Source organism: Echinops telfairi, unplaced genomic scaffold, assembly GCF_000313985.2.
Source record: "Echinops telfairi isolate 266 unplaced genomic scaffold, ASM31398v2 ScPeMD7_7467;HRSCAF=8505_0, whole genome shotgun sequence".
NCBI classification, from domain to species: domain Eukaryota; kingdom Metazoa; phylum Chordata; class Mammalia; order Afrosoricida; family Tenrecidae; genus Echinops; species Echinops telfairi.
The window spans coordinates 11,461,257-11,478,927 of NW_022111367.1; the positions used below are offsets into that span (position 1 = coordinate 11,461,257).

At 43.9% G+C, this 17,671-nt stretch overlaps 1 protein-coding gene across 1 annotated transcript in view; it reads right to left on the reverse strand.

Annotated features, from left to right (window-relative positions):
- NALCN (sodium leak channel, non-selective) overlaps positions 1–17,671 on the reverse strand; it is a 440,927-nt gene that overhangs the window by 141,289 nt on the left and 281,967 nt on the right. The gene's annotated exons all lie outside the window — the stretch shown is intronic.

The window sequence follows — 17,671 nt, forward strand, 5'->3', positions numbered from 1 at the left end:
AGGCTATTCCCTTATGCTCCACTGTGGTTGGAATGTCTTCTGACTTCACTTCTCTCTGAAATCTGGACTCACTAACATGGAATTGTGGGAGCCACTGAGATATCTTCTATGCTTTCAAAGTGGCAAGGAATGAGAAAAAGTGACGTTATTCCCAGATTAGTCCCTGGCAGACTGATTGCTAGTCCTTATAAAGTCAACTGCCACGTGTACTCTGGCTGGCTTCTTACCCTTAGCATGTTGTAGGGCACACATAGGCACGTCCCTGCCTGCTTCTTTGAAGAACCAACCCGCCTTGTTCAATTTGGTGGCTGCACCAGTCCATTCTTCCGTTCAGAAAGCTCCCGGCTGAAGGGTGAGGCGCCTGCCTTCCACTCTCCCTGTGGCTGTTAAGTGCCCTGGAGTTCATTCTGACCCAGTCACCCTCTGTACGACAGAACCAAACTCCGCCCGGTCCTGGGCCATCCTCACCATTGTCCTGATGTCTGAGCCCATCGACGCAGCCACTGGGCCAGCCCACGTAAGTCTTCCTCTTTTCGCTGCCCTGCTACTTTACCAGCAGACTGTCCTTTCTCTAGGGACTGCCCTTGACCCCTTTATCCCTACAAGAGAATCTCTTGAAGCCTACCTCCCCAGCTGGCCTTAGTGAAGGACCGGACTTTAATAATCTCTGCATACACACTGCACTCCCATTGACTCTGACCACCACCCCTTTCCCCACCCCCACTGTGCTTCTAGAGAATTGGTTTGTGTGTGTGCACACGTGTGAAAAAGCAGGCAGGGGACAGGCAAGAAAAGGCCTCCGTTTGTACCTGCTGGTCTCTCTGGAAGGAAATCTGCTGCCAGTTCTTGTCAGATCTCTTAGAATGTGAAGTGTTCAGCACTGGGATGTCAGTCACAAGTCTAGCACTAGGGGAAATGACCTAATCACAAATAAGTGGAGGTCTTATGAAGTTCCAGAGAGTCATGCAATTCCCTCTCCTGAAAATTTAGAGCGAAGTGATTGCTTCGGCAGCACATGTACTAAAATTCAGAGTGACAAATCATAGCAAGGTGGTGAATTTTGAGAGTAAATTCAGGATGCTGCTTCTCCGACTTTGATTGTTCCATCATATCCATGTTCAAATTGAAGGAAAAGAAATTGTCAGAGAAAGTCTGGCAGCATGTATTACTGTATCGATGATCAATAAGAGAAGATCCCTTTTGTTGACAAAAACCTTAATAACATTCTTAGTGAACTGTGTTCTGATGCTTCAGCCCGCCACCGCTGAGCCGTTCCATTAAGGGTCAGTTTTTCACCGCAGCTTGGCCGACACTCTTTATGGTTGGTGCTATCATGATGTCTACTCTGGGGATTGAGGTGTGACGGTGTGGGGAGGGTTCAGAAAACAGATCCACAGCATTGAACAGGGAGATATTAGAACCCCAGACTGAAACACTTATGCAACGAATGACAACAAAGAAGAAAGAGCACAGCTAGGAACCACTCACCTGGCCACCGCAGTGTCTCTAGCTAAGTGCACCCCGTCACGGCAGCTCTGAGCTCTCTCCCAAGAGAACGTTGGAGAGAATAAGAAGACGTCAGCAGGCATTCTGTGCAGGAGTACAAACTCAAATGCTTTCGGAGCCAGGGAGATAGCATACAGACATGGGGCCGGACACTATAAAATGACCACCTTAGACAATGAAGAGAGTTGGGACCTACAGCATCAAATTAAAGAGCCCGTAACAGACCAAAATATATTCACAATAGACTCGAGGTAACTGAAGCAAAGAGAGGGGAAGTGATTTCATCTAAATCACCGGCTAGTCGGCACAAGAGAAGCTTTCATTATTTTTACCCATTGAATCTTGAGTGAAAGTAAACATTTGCAAAGTTCTTTCTACCTGTCCTTCTATAACACTTTGCTTATATCCTGTGGGTGTTTTGGTTTTTTTCAAAACTTTTTTCATCTTTGCATAGCACAAAGCAAAGAGGTAGCGTGAAAACAAGCGGTTTGGAGAGGTGTCATTGGCAGGTGTACATCAGGAAGTGATGGGCCAGGAACCGAAATGCGTGCGGGACACCTACAATCGGCACAGCACCCTTCTAGGTCCTCCCACCTCCTTTCTCCGAGTGGGTGTTTGGAAAGGGGAGAGATTCTTTCAGACACCCTTATATGCTCTCGTGGCCCAGGCTGTCCCATTCTGATGGCAGACATTCAGTAGCCAAACAAAACTTCTGGGTAACGTCCCAGCGAGTACTGCGGACGTCTGCATGTGCCCGGCCTCTTCAGGAAGGGCTTCCTTCCATGCAAACTGGCCTGTGGGACTCCGTGACGAAGAGGCGTTACTTTCTGTAAGACTGATCACGATGGTGGAACAGACAGAAAGGAAGTTTCTGTCCTAACAGGAGGGAAATCCACTAGTCGGCCCCATCAGGTCAGCTCTCCTCTCGTTAGAGATTTCAACTTGAGACATGTTGTTTATTTGTCAAAGAACAAAAGCCACAATCCACACGGAGAAAAACAAAGACAGGTTATTTGAGGGTCTTTTCTTTTTAATTTTTTTGACCGAGTCCCTGGGTGGGGCAAGTGGTTAACATGCTAAGCAGAGTTTGGAGGCTCAAATCCACCCCCGGGTGCCTCCGAAGAGAGACATGCCACTCAACTTCTCAAACTCAGCCAGGGGAAGCCCCCCTGGAGCCCGGATCTACCCAGAAACCCCCCTAAGGGATCCACATGTCAGCGAGAATGCCCCAGCAACTCCCACTCGTTCAAGGGGAAAGCCCAAACCTTCATCAAGGGGATGCTATTTCTTTTCCTCATTCCCAATACACTGGCATGGAGTCTTTAAACTTCCACGAATTGGCAAAAACCAGGAGCCCTCACTAGGAACACAGCTCAGAGGGAGAGGAGAGTTTACTTGTTTTGCTTACTCGCAGATTCCTGCTGTGTCTACAGCAGTGTTTGCCACCTGGTACGTACTGAACAGGTCATGGGGAATTCAATTAAATTCAATTAAACTTCCACATTCATCTCTCCAGAGAATCAGCCTTCTCTCCTGGACTCTAGACATACACATACCATTTCACATTTAGTATCTTCGCTTAGATCACACAGGCATCCCAAGCTCAACACACCCAGGGCAAAATTGGTCATCTTCTCTTCTCCCTCAAACGTGGTTCAGTGCCAATGTTTCTTAGCCCTGTGGTCATCTGCTCCCTTCAGCCAACGGTGGGAAGCTGAAACCAGAGTTGTTCTGGAAACCCTTTTATGGATGCCCTCCATCCACCCCCTCGTCACGTGCTCAAGCGGCTCTCCAGTTGTCCCCATCTTAACCACTGTCGTCATCTCAAAAGCCGGCAGGAGTACCCTAGTGCTCTTCGGTCAAAGGTGAGACTTTTCAGCATGTTTCCCACGGCTGTGCCCACTGCTTGCATTGTCCACTCTCCCTTGGATGCTCTGCATTCTTTCCCCCTCTGGAATGTTCTCGACTCCCTTTCATGCCAGCATCCCATGAAACTTACTCCTGCTCAGCTTTTATCACTAGCTCATCTGCTCCTTTCTCACTTCCCTGACCCTCATCTCAGAGTGGTCGGAAGAAAACGGTCTCAATGTGTGTCTATTTATTAATTAACTTCATTATTTGGTGGATGCCCAGCTCCCCCGTCAGTGGATAAGCTCCATGAGAGCAGAGAACTCCTTTCTTACTTTTCTCTCCATAGAGCGTGGCCAGTGTCTTCAACACAGTGGAGACTTAAATACTGGAGGAATGAGCGAAGGACCGAATAGTGAAATGCTTTGACAAGAATGGAAAGCTTCATGGATTAGACGGCTCAGGAAAAGGAAGCCGGTGATCAGTGTGGAGTTTGAGTTTCAGAAGGAATGAAGGCAGTGACAACAAGCGTCATGGTATTTGTGTTCAGTGTTTAGGTACCAAAAGGGTAGAATTCACAACTGTAACTACAGCAAATCCTCAACACACTGAAAAACCATCTTTTAGCAATTCAACTGCTGTCAAACACAAGGGAGCAAACTGAAAACCAGTAGTCACACTTTTTTTTCTCCTTAGAACTGTAACAATCTAGTTTCTCACTGACAGTTAACAAAAAAAGTGCAATTATGTTGCCCTTAGCCATCATACTTGCTGTTTTTTAATCTTGTAGTGAAGATCACGGTTTTAAAATCTGTGTCCTCTTGATTAAAGAAAACACAATGAAATTGGATTCCTCCTCACTGTGCAGGGCGGGGGAACTGAGCATGCTGAGTTTAGGCAGAGCTGAAGAATCAGCTCCGCTGCTTTGGGCATGTTCTCACTCCAAAATTTAATTTTTTTTATTAATTGGGGGTTATTTCACTGAGTTCTATGAGAAAGTACAATAAAAGCATATGCATTGAATTATGACCTCACAAACATAAGTGCATGTCTTCATCCTTGAACATGACCTTGATTGGAAAGAGGATTTTTGTGTCAACTTGACGGGACCAATCTTCTCAGTACTTTGGTAGATTAGACCTCCCTCAGGACTTGACCCAGCATAATGTAAATAACTCCATAATGGATTGCTGTGAGCAGCAAGCAGTTGTGGGAAGATTAGAATAGAGTGCATCCCCTTACCCAGATCACAGCCCGGTGGTTTCCTTTGGGGTGTGGCCCATGTCAATATATAAATAGACATGGTGGAGAAGAACTCCCTTCTCTCCTTCTTCTAGCTCTCCTGGATCCTACATCTAGCTTCTTGGGACTTGGGCTTTAGGTGCCTGCCAACTGTGTATTCTTTTGGCTTGCCCAACAGCAGCGGGTTTCTTGATTTGTCAGCCTTGGCAGCTAGAAAGGGCCTCCAGTGTAGCTACTGACCCATGGATTTGTCCAGACTGGGCTCGCTCGCTTCTGTACCTGTGTGCACCACTGTCTCTGGATATACATTTCCTTCTTATATATTTGCATACAGTGACATATCGTGACTTCTACATACAGTGACCTGGTTTGTCTTCTCTAGAGAACACATCAAGGAATGTCGGGGGTACCGGAAGCTAGGAGAAAGGCGTAGACCAAATTAGAGCCTCAGAAGCCTCAGAAGCAACCAACATAGTCATGGTCTTGATCTTGGACTCTCAGCCTCTAGAACAGTGGTTCTCAACCTTCCTAATGCCATGACCCTTTAATACTGTTCCTCATGTTGTGGTGACCTCCCCAACCATAAAATTATATTTGTTGCTACTTCAAAACTGTAATTTTGCTACTGTTATGAATCGGGCGGCCCTGTGAAAGGGTCATTGAACCCCCACAGGGGTCGCGACCCACAGGTTGAGAACTACTGCTCTAGAACTATGATAAAATAAATTTCTCTCCTTTCAAATCACTCACTTTGAGGTATTTTGTTACGGAAGTCCCAGAAACTAATATGAAAAGTAATTCTGTGCTGGCGCAATTGAAGAAGAGTACAACCGAGGACTCACAGGTATGAACTAGAAAAAGCAGTCTCAGGCACGTAAGGTTATGCCTCTTCACTGATGCCAAGGATGGAAACTAACAAAGGAATACATTTTTACGAGTGTCAGTGGATAAGGCAAGAAAATAGGCTTCTTCAGCCAACATGCTCAGAAAGTAGTCTGGTTTGGGTCAATACACAAGGAATGGGATGGTGGAAAGTTTCAAATTGGTAAAATTGACTATTATTGGACGGGTGTGCTTTAAGGCAGAAGAAAAGGGCGCCAACTGCCAAAAAGAAATGCTCGGTGTTATGAGAGCTGGTCTGAACCTCTGAGAGGACATCTACTGTGCCCTAGTGTGACGTGATCTCAGCTATGTTGCTCCTCAGCTTCAGAGAGCGATTGCTTCTCACTGAGAGCGATTGCTTCTCACTGAGAGTGATTGCTTCTCACTGAGGCTGGAGAACAAGGCTCAGGAGGACATAAATTCTAACAGTTACCCCTTTGCCCTCAGTTTTGATCTGACCCCTGAATCTCGGACCCTTCTCACTTTGTCTCCAAAGATCTGCCTCCTGCTCCCATTTGGGCATTGACTCTTAGATTTCGGGGGTAGTTTTGGAGGTTAATAACTAAATTCTAAGCCTCTACTGTGAGTTTATGACTTGGACCTTGATCGTCACATTTCTCAATCTTAGCTATCTCATCTCTGATCTCATGTCTTCATGTGATGGAAGCATTCATTATAAACAACAATAATCAATAACAAAAAACCTAACTGATGAAACTATCCCCCAAGTAGCAGAACAAATGCTATGTCTTCTGAGATTTAGCTCATCAATAACAATGAATAACAAGATAAAAATTAACAATAAAGTCATGGTTTCCAATCAAAAGATTTAGGGCGTGGTACACAGTGGATTTAGGGAGATCAAAGACTTGGATATATATATATAGGGTCTCCCAACTCAGCCTCTAATGACATATGTTTTTCAGTGTCTAGATCCTCCAGCCCCCGGACAACTGAGAAGGAACAGCCTGGATACCTGCAGTTTCCAGTCATATATGGGTCCTCCCAGCACTTTGCCCAAGTACAATGCTTGATGTAGTTATCATTCTTGAACTGACAATGTCACAAGGGGGAGAAAGTTCAATAGCAATGAAGTAAACAGAGTGAACATAGGTACAAAAGATAAGGAGAAGAAGACATAGAAAACAACTTTAGAGAAGAGTCTGATAAGAAGGCTGACAACATAGCCTCCTTTCCTTAGCTAGCCGTTGTGGCTCACCTTCTCCAAACCCACTTCTACGCCATCAAAGGCACCGATTCTGCTTTCCTCACATCTCTTACCATTCCTCTTCTGCCAGCCCGGCAAACATGTTTGACAGACTCTGAAGGCGTTGGTAGTGTCGATCACAACCTCTCTCCTGAAACATTTTGAGTTTTGATGAGACACACACTACATCCTGCCTCTTGGGTTGTGACAGTCATTTGGGGCTTGTCTTCATTGATTCTTATCATCCATGTTGACAGCCTCTCCATTAGCAAACTCAGACTCTCTAAAGGCCTAAGTTACCATTGTGGTGTTGATGATTTCTGGCCTCCAGTGTTTGTTTCCATCCAGAGAGTTCTACTATCCTTTCTCTTTATCCATAGACATCTTCTCACGCATGCATCGTAGGGAATATATAAACAATTGTTAGGGATTGAATTGTTCTCCCCACCCTCCAAAGAAGTGATGCTGATGTCCAAACCTGGGTGTGTTCCTTGTAAGTCTGATTTTGTTTGGAAGTAGGATTTCAAAGATATTATCCATTAAATTAAAGTGATATTACAGTGGGATGGGTTCTAATACAATATGAGCGGTGCCTAATATAAGAGGAGGAGGGCCACACAGACCCAGAGGGAAAATGATCCTGTGAAGATAGCGGCAGATTCTGCAATACCAAGTGTCACAAATCACTAAAAAATAGGAGAGAAGCAAGGAACAGATTTTCTCTCGGAACCCTGAAGGAATCTACATGGGTCAGAGACAATACATTTCTATTCTTATAAGTCATTGCCTTTGTGGAATTATTACTATTTTTTTTTATCATGAACCCTAAGAAACCAATAGGCTTCCCTCTGAGCTGTACAAGAAAACACACCAACCGAAACCCCATTCCTTCCCTTTTCTGCTTTCTCTGCCTCAGCACACCTAAGGCAATCAAGAAAGCTGGGTGACATCCTGTCCTCTCTCATCTCCGCCATCCAAGTTATTGCCCAAGGTATTGTATCCACTCCTCTCTAGCCCTTCATCTTGATTTCTTTTAGGACAGGCTGCCATCCTGTTCTCCCTCAGCTTCCGCCCCTGTCTCTTCCCAGTAAGTGACCTTCAGTTCACTCTTCACACGGAAGCCACCATAGGTGCGCTTATGTCACATTTTGACAGAAAATGCCCTCAGGATAATCTCTAAATGCATTAGTTGAGTTCATCACGTTCTCTCTTGAGTTACAAGTGAGCTCACGTGAACTCCCGGTGACCTTCAAAACAAATGAAAAAATAATATCCAGAAACACAGCACTTTCTCTCGCATATTTGATCACGCTCTTCCCCTGGTCCCGAATGCCTCCTTCCTGCCATTTTATTTCAGCTTCCTCACCCTCTTCCAACCCAGACAGGCATTACTCGATGCCACACTTGTAAGAAACATCCCTGGCTTTACAGTCTGTGTTCGATGAGTTTCCAGTGAGCCCCAAGGTCCTTGCAGTGATCCCTGCTGAACTGAGCTTTTCTATTTACTTGTCATCTCTCCTCTCCCCCCACTACCTCCTAAGTTATTTGAGGGCAAGGGCAGTGTGCTGGGCACTATTACATCTCATTTCCCAACCACACTGCCTAGCAGAGGAAGTGAGCAATCAAGCCCTGAATAGGTTAGAGCGAGTGTCAGTCAGGAATGTCTCAATTGTAAATGGAGTACTGCAGACGGGCCAAGTCGGCACCCTTATCATTTGAATCATGATTACTTTCTGCACACGGATTCCTGCTTCACTAAACTACAATCTGAATGTAATTTGGTTTCCTGTGTATAACACCACAGGTAGAGAGTGTGCTGATCCACAAACATCAGCGTCTCACCCAACCCACTTTCTCAACACGTTTCTTTATGTCAATGAATGAGTGGATTCTATGAGGAGGCATGGTGGAATATTTTGGCAATAAATAGCTTTAAAGTTAGAGAGCCTGGGTTATCCTGAGAAGTTCTGACTAATTGTGTGAACTTAGGCAAGGATTTTACTCCTTTGAATGTTAATTTCTATACTCTTAATATTCAGGATAAAATATGATCATTTTAGTGTGGTAATTTAGGTGAAGTGTATGATACAGGTAGGTTTCCCACAGGAAGTATTTCATATGGTAGCAGTTAAACCCCCCTCTTTGAGGAGATTTCTAATTTGTAAGAAACTGATAAAACCCTTAGTCAACTGAAAACTTGACTTAGATCCCGAGATGAGAATCATGTGCTGCCTCAAAAAGGCCTTGCTAGGGCTTAGTTCAATGACCTCCTTTGGTAGTGCAGGGTCAGTGAATTATTTAATGTGAACTCTTTTGGCAAAGTCTCTAATTCCCACTAAACAACCTTTTCCTGCATGGGCCTAATGGTAAGATTCTCTTGTGAGTCATTGTGAACAGGGTTCCTTGGAGGGCCATTCTCCTATGTCTGAGCCCACTGAAAAGTGGGAGGAGGGATCTCATTACCAGCAAGAGCCAGGAGTGGAGCCGGTCCCCTGGACCCAAGATTCCTGCTCAGTGAACCTCCTGGACCCAAAAGTCAGGCAGCAGCAGAACCAGAATCAGAGTATGTAACAGAGTGGTGGGCTTTCCAAACCACCGAGCAAATCAAGCTGAGAGAGTTCTGTAGGAGGCTGGCTTGCAGAGAATGCCTCTGGACACTTAATTGGGGAAGCCTTGCCTGCTGAAGCTGACCACGGAGCTTGAGCTGAATGCCTTTCCATTGACACTGATAGCAAAGTGGCATGCCCCTTTGCAGACCTGAAAGAACTTTGTAACATGTCCTGATAAACAACAACATTAAAACTTGTTAAATTCCTTAATGAAGCCTTTAACCATGATTTTTTTTTCTTTTTGTAACTCCTGTGTAGCTATTTCATTGTAGATTAGAAACTAGAGAGAGAAAATAGAGAATACTATTAAGACAACGCAGGTAGCACCGCCTCTTGCTTCTACTCTGCATGCAGAATGACCTCAATAACGGAGACAAGACAGAAGTGAAAGCAGAGCTTCTAAGTAGACTGGGGAATCGCTGAACTGGAGCTCATAGTAACAACGAATACGCGATTTTTGTTGGTTGGGTTAAAAAGATCACAGTCAACAACAGACAAGCTTTCTCTTGTGGTCCATATCCCCCAAAGCACTGGCAGTATCAAAGAGTAAAAATCATCTAATTTGGCCTACGATTCAAATAAGACTTGATGTAGAGCCTGGGAAACACTTTTTAATTTCACAGTTTTGAGTTTACTCTAAGCAGAGAATCTATACTTCCCCTTTAATGAGTCTTTCCCTGAGGCGTCCCTATTTTTGTAACCTCACAGTTTTATGAATTTGATACTGCTTAAAAGGAAACCTTTTAAATCAAGCTTGTGATGAATTTTCCAAAATCTTTACAACTGAAAGCATTCTCTTCATTTACAAAATTTTCCAAATTCAGCCTATAGTATTGTTCAAATTAGAGTAGTAGGTCAAGAATTTTTTTATTTTTTAGCTTCCATACAAATTAATTTGGTTATAAATTCACAAACAATCTCATTTGTAATGCGCTCTCTGATCTTGTGTAGAAAAGTAGAACGTGTGTGTGCATTGGTCATGCGCTTTGCTTCTTCCTCTTCCCAGGTACTGTGCTGGGTTCAGGATGCTGACAAGAACGCTATCATCTCGGTGTCCTGGGATCACATCAATTACGAGAGCTGGAATGTCCCCCGCCATACTGCTGTGAGCAATCGATGGGGCTGTGTATAGGACACACTGACACAGCAACATGCGACCTGTACGTGGTTCTACTACAGCACATTATTTATTTTGAAGAGTGACAAATGAGAAACCTCACTACGTACATAGTGGCCATCACTGTCAGACTCAGGAGCTCGGGGAGAGGAAGGGATTTTAAGAGGCAGGATTCTCATGGTTGTGACCGGTGATAACGACTGGCTTGTGAGGATAGGTGCTTGTTCATCCTGAGGAACTTGAAATTCTACCGTTTCCCCCAAAATAAGATAGTGTCTTATATTAGTTTTTGCTCTCAAAGATGTGCTAGGTCTTGTTTACAGGGGATGCCTTATTTTTCCATGAAGAAAAATACGGTACACATTTTTTGTTTATTGTTTTACTAAAAGAGACCTTGTACTTCCTGTCTGCTCCGCCTGCACTGTGGCCAACAGTGAGCTGTGCGGCGGCACCCGCCACTATGGTCCAGAGTCCAGAGCTACAGTAGCTTGGGGGGGGGCTTATTTTCGGGGAGGTCTTATTTTCGGGGGGATGCCTTCTATTTCAGCGAGAGGCAAAACTGTAAGTAGGTCTTATTTTGGGGGGTGTCTTACTTTCAGGGAAACAGGGTAAGTACTGAAAAAAAATTCTTTTAAAGGTACTTTGTGTTTTTTGTCTATCAAAATGCCTCTACTAAACAGTACATAATGCACCGTAACTTTTTTCTTTTTAATGAAAGGCCTATGTGACAAGACTTCTGAGCGGTAGCCCGGGGAAACCTTTGTTGTCCCAGAGAATTCGCAGGTTCTGCAGCTGACTGTGTGACAGTGGACATTTTCATTCACACATCCAGTCTCCTATTGGCCACGGCCCATTGCGAACTGCATGGTTCTCTGTGGCGTTGCTGTGTCCCCCAACTGGACTCTGCCTCAGCGTACCCCAACCGCAGGGAGCACTGCCCCAGAGGGCTTCCTTGGTTGTGATCTCTATGAGAGCAGACGGCCAGAACTTTATTCCCACAGAGCCGCTCTTAGGTTCAAACAGCCAACCTCTCGGTTAGCAGCTAAGCCCTCAGCCATGGTGTCACCAGTTCCTTCCTATTTGGTTTCCTTTACCACATGGCCCATTCTGGCTCTGGGGATTTTCTCCATCAGAGCAGAATGGCCTCTAGGTTTAGAAAGGCTGAAGTTTTTATCAAGCCGATTGCCTTCAACCCCCTGCAGAGCTGCTACTGGTTTGAACTGTCAACCTTTGGATGAATGGCTAAGTGCTCAACCATTGTGCTATCAGACTCCTTGTGATTCCTTGCAGGCTTCTTGAGATGTGAAAATGCTTGGCGGCTTCCATTGTTTCTTTTGAGGACCTGTTAGCCAAACCCTTAGTGGAAATCACCGTCTTGAAGGGCAAGCACATTACCTCAGAAATATGTTGCTGAATGTTAACATGATGATCTGATCTGCGAGCTCTCACTGAATTCACAATACAAACTTGGTTTTGTGTAAGAAAATCAAGGGGACGTTTTATAACATCGTGTTGCTACTTAAGGAAAATCGGATCCTGTCAGCAATGGATCATGCGTCTCTGCATGGAGGACTCTGGTGCCCTTTGACATTTGGCCCTGTGAGTTGGTTCCTTTCCTAACACGGGTTTAGGCCACATTTTTGCCCCTTATCACCGGGATTCTAGTCATAATCTGCGCTCTTTCTATTTTACATAGGTGCTATTTTACATATCACTGCTTTCTTCTCTTCTTCTTTCTCCACTTGTGTCTGTCATCTGTCTTCCGTCCCCGCCAGGAACTCCGGGGGCACAGAGGCTGCACGCTGGGCGGGGATCTGCAAGGTTGGTAACTGGAAACCGCCCGCTGCTCCGCCAGCGAAGGATGAGGCTTTCTCCTGCGAAAGCAGTTCCAGGCTCCGAACTCACTGGGCAGGTCTGCTGTGTCCCACAGGGTCACTATCTGATTGATGGTGGCGAGAGGACCGTCCTCGCCAGGGAGCCTCTGGCCCATGGAATTGAGGTGAACTGGGCTGGATCCCTTTCCTGATAGAATGCTCTTGCTGGTCTCCAAATAAGCAGCCTTCTAAGTGAGATGCCAACGGAGTCCACACAGAAGAAGCACACCATCATCAGTCACCAAAGGACTGTCGATCAGATCACCCGAAGTCAAAGGAAGGGAATAGTAATCAGAGCCTAAATGGTGAGAATCTGGTTTGCAGAAGGCTGTGCATGACAGTGGGAGGCCAAGATACATGTGTGGGATTCACATAGGAAGTAAGCTTCCCTGATTTCCCTCTCTCCACAGTTGAGGGAGGGGAGGAAAGTGGTTACTGAACAGAGTGTCTTGGAGAGAGGCCTTCAGAAGGTCAAAGGAGAAACCTGGCTTGGATGGTTGAAACCTTGTCTGGGGATTCCCTCTCTGGTGCGTGCTAGACCTGATCTGGTTTTCAACGTTCTCTGTATTTTTCGGCTTTTAGTTTGTTCTTATGAGGGTTTTACTCAGATGTGTTATGTCACTGGGGGCCACCCTCTTTAGTTTGTGTTATTTGTTTTTCTGTTTTTTGGTATATGAAACCCAGGGTTGATGAACTTACGGGGACAACAAGTAGAATAAGGGTTTCGGCGGATGAGTACAGTGTGGGGATGTAAAAGAGAGCTAATGTCAAGGAGTCCAGAAAGGGAAAGAATGTTTGGAAACGGATTATGGTAGCTGTTGTAAAATACTACTTGAAATGATTGAACTATGGAATGAAATTAAATATTTATTAACTTCTAATTAAAATAAATCATAAGATAAAAACACTCGTTTGACATATATATATATGTAAACACTGGCTTTACTTGTGTAGAGAACCCAGCCTAACACCCCAGTAGCTCTGTGGGGTAAGTGATGGGCTGCTAACTGTGAGCAAGGTCTGTGGTTCAAACCTACAAGTTTCTTTGTGAGAGAAAAGATGAGTCTTTGTTCTCATAAAGATTTTCAACCTTGGAAACCTTATATAAGGTTGCCAGGAGCCAGAAGAAACTCAGTGGAGTGGGTTAACAAAAACTGTGCTATGGATGGGAGCTGGAAACACATCTTAGTTTGCTTGACCAGTGAATATGGAAAACCATATAGATATAGAAGCTGGTAAATAAACAAGTAAGAAAATGTAGAGCTCTTTAGTACACTGTATCAGGAGATATTCAGATCTGAAGCAGACATAACATGATTGATGGTTACTATTTAAGGCCAACACTTCGAGCTTATAGTGTCCACTTGTTTAGTCCAAGGCTGGACTAGAAGTCACTGTGAAGGAATGTACACAATATTGAATTTTAAATCAGTTGCTCTTAAACGAAGCAGATTATACTCCTTTTGTGCATGGGACTTATTAGTTGAGGAAGTGAAAAGCAGAAACTGAGCTTCTTAAGGAAGATTATATCTGAAAACTGGGAATAGACATAAACTATCCTAGTTCCAGTCTGCTGCTTGATTTTGGACTTGTCGGGCCCCAGAATCTGATGAACCATTTTCTCTAAATAAATCTCTTTTTCTCCCTGTTTACATCTGGCATAGAGGTGACAGGTTGAGCTGCTAACTGGAAGGTCAGCAGTTCGAAACCACCAGGTACCCTGCAGGAGAAAGACAGTCTTTCTACTCCTAAAAAAAGTTAGTCTGAGAAACCCACAGGGCAGCTGTACCTTTTCCTATAAGGTCGCTAAGAGACAACACTGACTTGATGGCAGTAGTTTTTTTTAACACTCTTTCTCTCTCTGACTCTCACTCAGGGCATTAGGTAAATGTGCTGCACAGGACCTCTTTAAAGTGTTGAAAAGCAAGGATGTCATTTTGAGCGCTGAAGTACATCTGACCCAAGCCATGTTATTTTCAATCACCAGCTTTGCTCATGAAAATTGGACATTACATAATGAAGACCAAAGAAAAATCAATGCATTTGAGCTACGGTGTTGGAAAAGAATATTGAAATTACTATGGACTGCCAAATGAACAAACAAATCTGTCTTGGAAGAAGTACAGTCAGAATGCTCCTTGGAGGCAAGAATGGTAAGACTTTGTCTCACATACTTTGAACATATTATCAGGAGAGCCTAGTCCCTGGAATAGAACATCATGCTAGGGAAAAGACGGGGCAATGAGAAAGAGGAAGGCTCTGACGAGATGGATTGACACAAAAATGGCTGCAAAAATGGCCTTCAAACAAGAACAATTGTGAAGATGGGGTAGGACCAGAAGCTATGAATCAGACTTGACTCAATGGCACTTAATATCTATCATCTATCTATCTATCTATCTATCTATCTATCTATCTATCTATCTAACCATCTATCATCTATCTATCTATCTAATCATCTATCTATCTATCATCTATCTATCTTGTGTTACTGATTTTGTTTCTCTACAAAGCCCTAATTAAGACAGAGTTGTGAACTGTGAAGTGGAATGTTCTTGTACTGACACCTGAAGGTTTGGAAGCAGGTTGAATAGGTAATAGGCAGAGTCAGGAGGGGGGGTGAGGCACTTACTTTATAGTAAAGCCTAGATTGTCGTCATGAGACTATTGGCTGAATTGGAAATACCACAGGTGATTCTAGGAAGGGTTCAGAAAGAAGTGAGTAAAGACTGTATAGAAATATTCATTCGTCACAGAGAGAACGTTGCTGCTAGTACTGTGACTGTTCAATGTGCTTCTGGTGAGACCTAAGAAGTATTTGAGGAAAGTAATACTTGTAAGTAATGAATTTGGAGATTTGGCTGAGGAAATTTCTAAGTAATATTTTGAAGGGATAGCCTGTTTTCTCCTTGTTGCTGTGTAAGGAAGGAGAGAGGTGGAGAATGCAGGGTGCGAAAGGGAACCAGCCCTTGAAGATCTCTTATCCAAAGCGACAAAGCATGCTTGAAGAGAGCACCAAGGATGCGGTTTGACAATCATTTTTTTAAGAGATTAGGTTTGTTGTTGACAGATGTAATCAACTCTCTCAGCAGAAACACTGCCAGCTTCTTTGACCGAATGAGACAATGGTGGGTGAAAATAAAGGAAAGCTATCCAGTTTCTGATTCCATCAGGAAACAGGCTCGTGGAACTGCTGGACTTAAATATCCATTGTCCTTGAAGAAAAGGAGAGCATAAATAAGCCCAGGAGCATTTCAGAGGCCAGCAGGCTTCAGTCTGAGGAGCAGGACCACTGCCTACCTAGTTTCAGAAGGCAGGTTCAACACCTTGATGATGAAGGGCAGTACCACCTTGCTGGTTACAGGGATGGAGGTCCCGTCTCCATGCCCCATGAGAAGAAGGCTACCACTGCAACCTGAGAGAGCGAGGCCACTACTTCTGTGGGTCTAGAGAACAGAAGAGGATTGTGAAGCTTTAGCTCTAATATATTTGCCTTGCTGGGTCTAGGGTATATTTGGTACCATCACTCCTTCCATTTCTCTCTTTTGGGATGGGAATTCCTATCCTTTACATGCCCCACCACTGTATTTTGGAAGCTGATAACTTTCAGATCTGTGGATGCAGGTAATTTTTCACGGGAGAAACCATATCCAGAGTCTCACACATTATCTGATTTAAAAGAAGCTACAATAGAATTAGTGTTGATGCCGTAATGGGTTAAGACTTTTGGGGATGCTGGGCTGGGGCAAATGCATTTTGCATGTGAGGAGAACATGCTATTTTGGAGGACACGGGGTAGGTGTTCATAAATTGAATAATGTTGGAAATGGGATCTTTGAAAGTGAAGTAGGGTGAGTTCTAATTCCATCAGCATGGTGTCTTCCCAAATAGGAGAACAGACATGGAATGTCTGACAGAGGAAGATGATATGGATAAAAGGAGACAAGTTAAGGAATTTCAGGGGTTGTTGGAAGCCTGCAGAAGCTAGGAGAGAAGAGAGAGTCCTGGAATATTTCCTTTCTCAGAGTCTTAAGGAGTCATTATGGCCAATATTCTGATTTTGATTTCTAGTATCTAGGTCTGTGAGACAATTCTTTCTTGTTTTCTTAACCCAATCACTTTGCGGTAGACTGTCAAAATCTGTCTCTAAATACTAAATTTGTAAAGCATAGGCTAAGGTGGGTATCCACAAGAGCCGGCTTTTATTGGTCCTGTTTAAGAGATCTAAAGGTATCGTGCTGGTACGCCCTGCCAGGTAAGGACAGGACTGCTAATGCAAGGTCAGTAATTCAATTCCATCTGCTGCTCTTTGGGAGAGAGATGAGGCTGTCTGCTCCCATGAAGATCTACACTGTAGATCTACAGCCTGGAAAACCCTAGCCAGGGTCACTATTGGTCAGAACCATCAACTTGATGGTGGTGGATGAAGTTTTAAAACATAGATCTGAATGAAATCACCCGCGCTGTCCCCAGATAGCCATTTTACTGCACCGTTGCAGGATAGAAAGAACTTGCAGTTTCCATTTCCAGGAGCCTTTATGTCACATATTAATTTTATCCTTGTTCAAAAGTATAGCCTTTGGAAATTAAAATGTGGAAAGTGGTCATTAGCCATAAGAATAACCAAAATTGTTTAAAGTGATTATATCTTTGCTTTAAAAAAATAGAGAGTTCTGGTATGATTCTGAATATATAAGGTCTTCATATAATTCACGATGGAATTTGTTTTAGAAGTTTGATGTTAATATGTCAACTGGTCTTACAGTTTTATAGGGTAGGTAAATCAAGGTGGTTTGATCCAGCGACTCCATCTCTCACCAATTCTTGCCCTCGGAGGATCCTGCACTCTTGGTTGGAAGCTCATCTCCCAAGTGCAGTACAGTATTCTCCGGGTCACAGGGAGCAGGAGCAGGACTGCTCCTGCTGCTGACACCTTCAACCACAGACGCTTCACTCACTGCAGTTCTCCTGCTGGACCCACTCGTTTCCAACACCCTGTCTATTTGAAACAGACTGGAAACACATCACATCGCTGATTCAATTCCATTTCCTATCGTCACCGTGGACACCCAGACTACATTTTATTTCAAAATTTAGAGGAAAAATGGATTTTTAGGATAATGAACAATTGTCTTATATATAATGATGTAAAATGGCGATCTGAGCCCAAGACATTCCATTTCCAAATATTTTTCATTTTGTAGAAGGAGGAAATGAATCTCCAAACCCAACATAATACTCCATCTTACTTTTACTCAAAATAATGATCTTAAAGGATTCCCAGAATAATTATAGGATAACACAGTTTCCTTTGTTGATATTACACCCAGGTTAAATTTAAATGAAAATCATTTTACTAACTCCATCTGCCTTAATTTATTACATT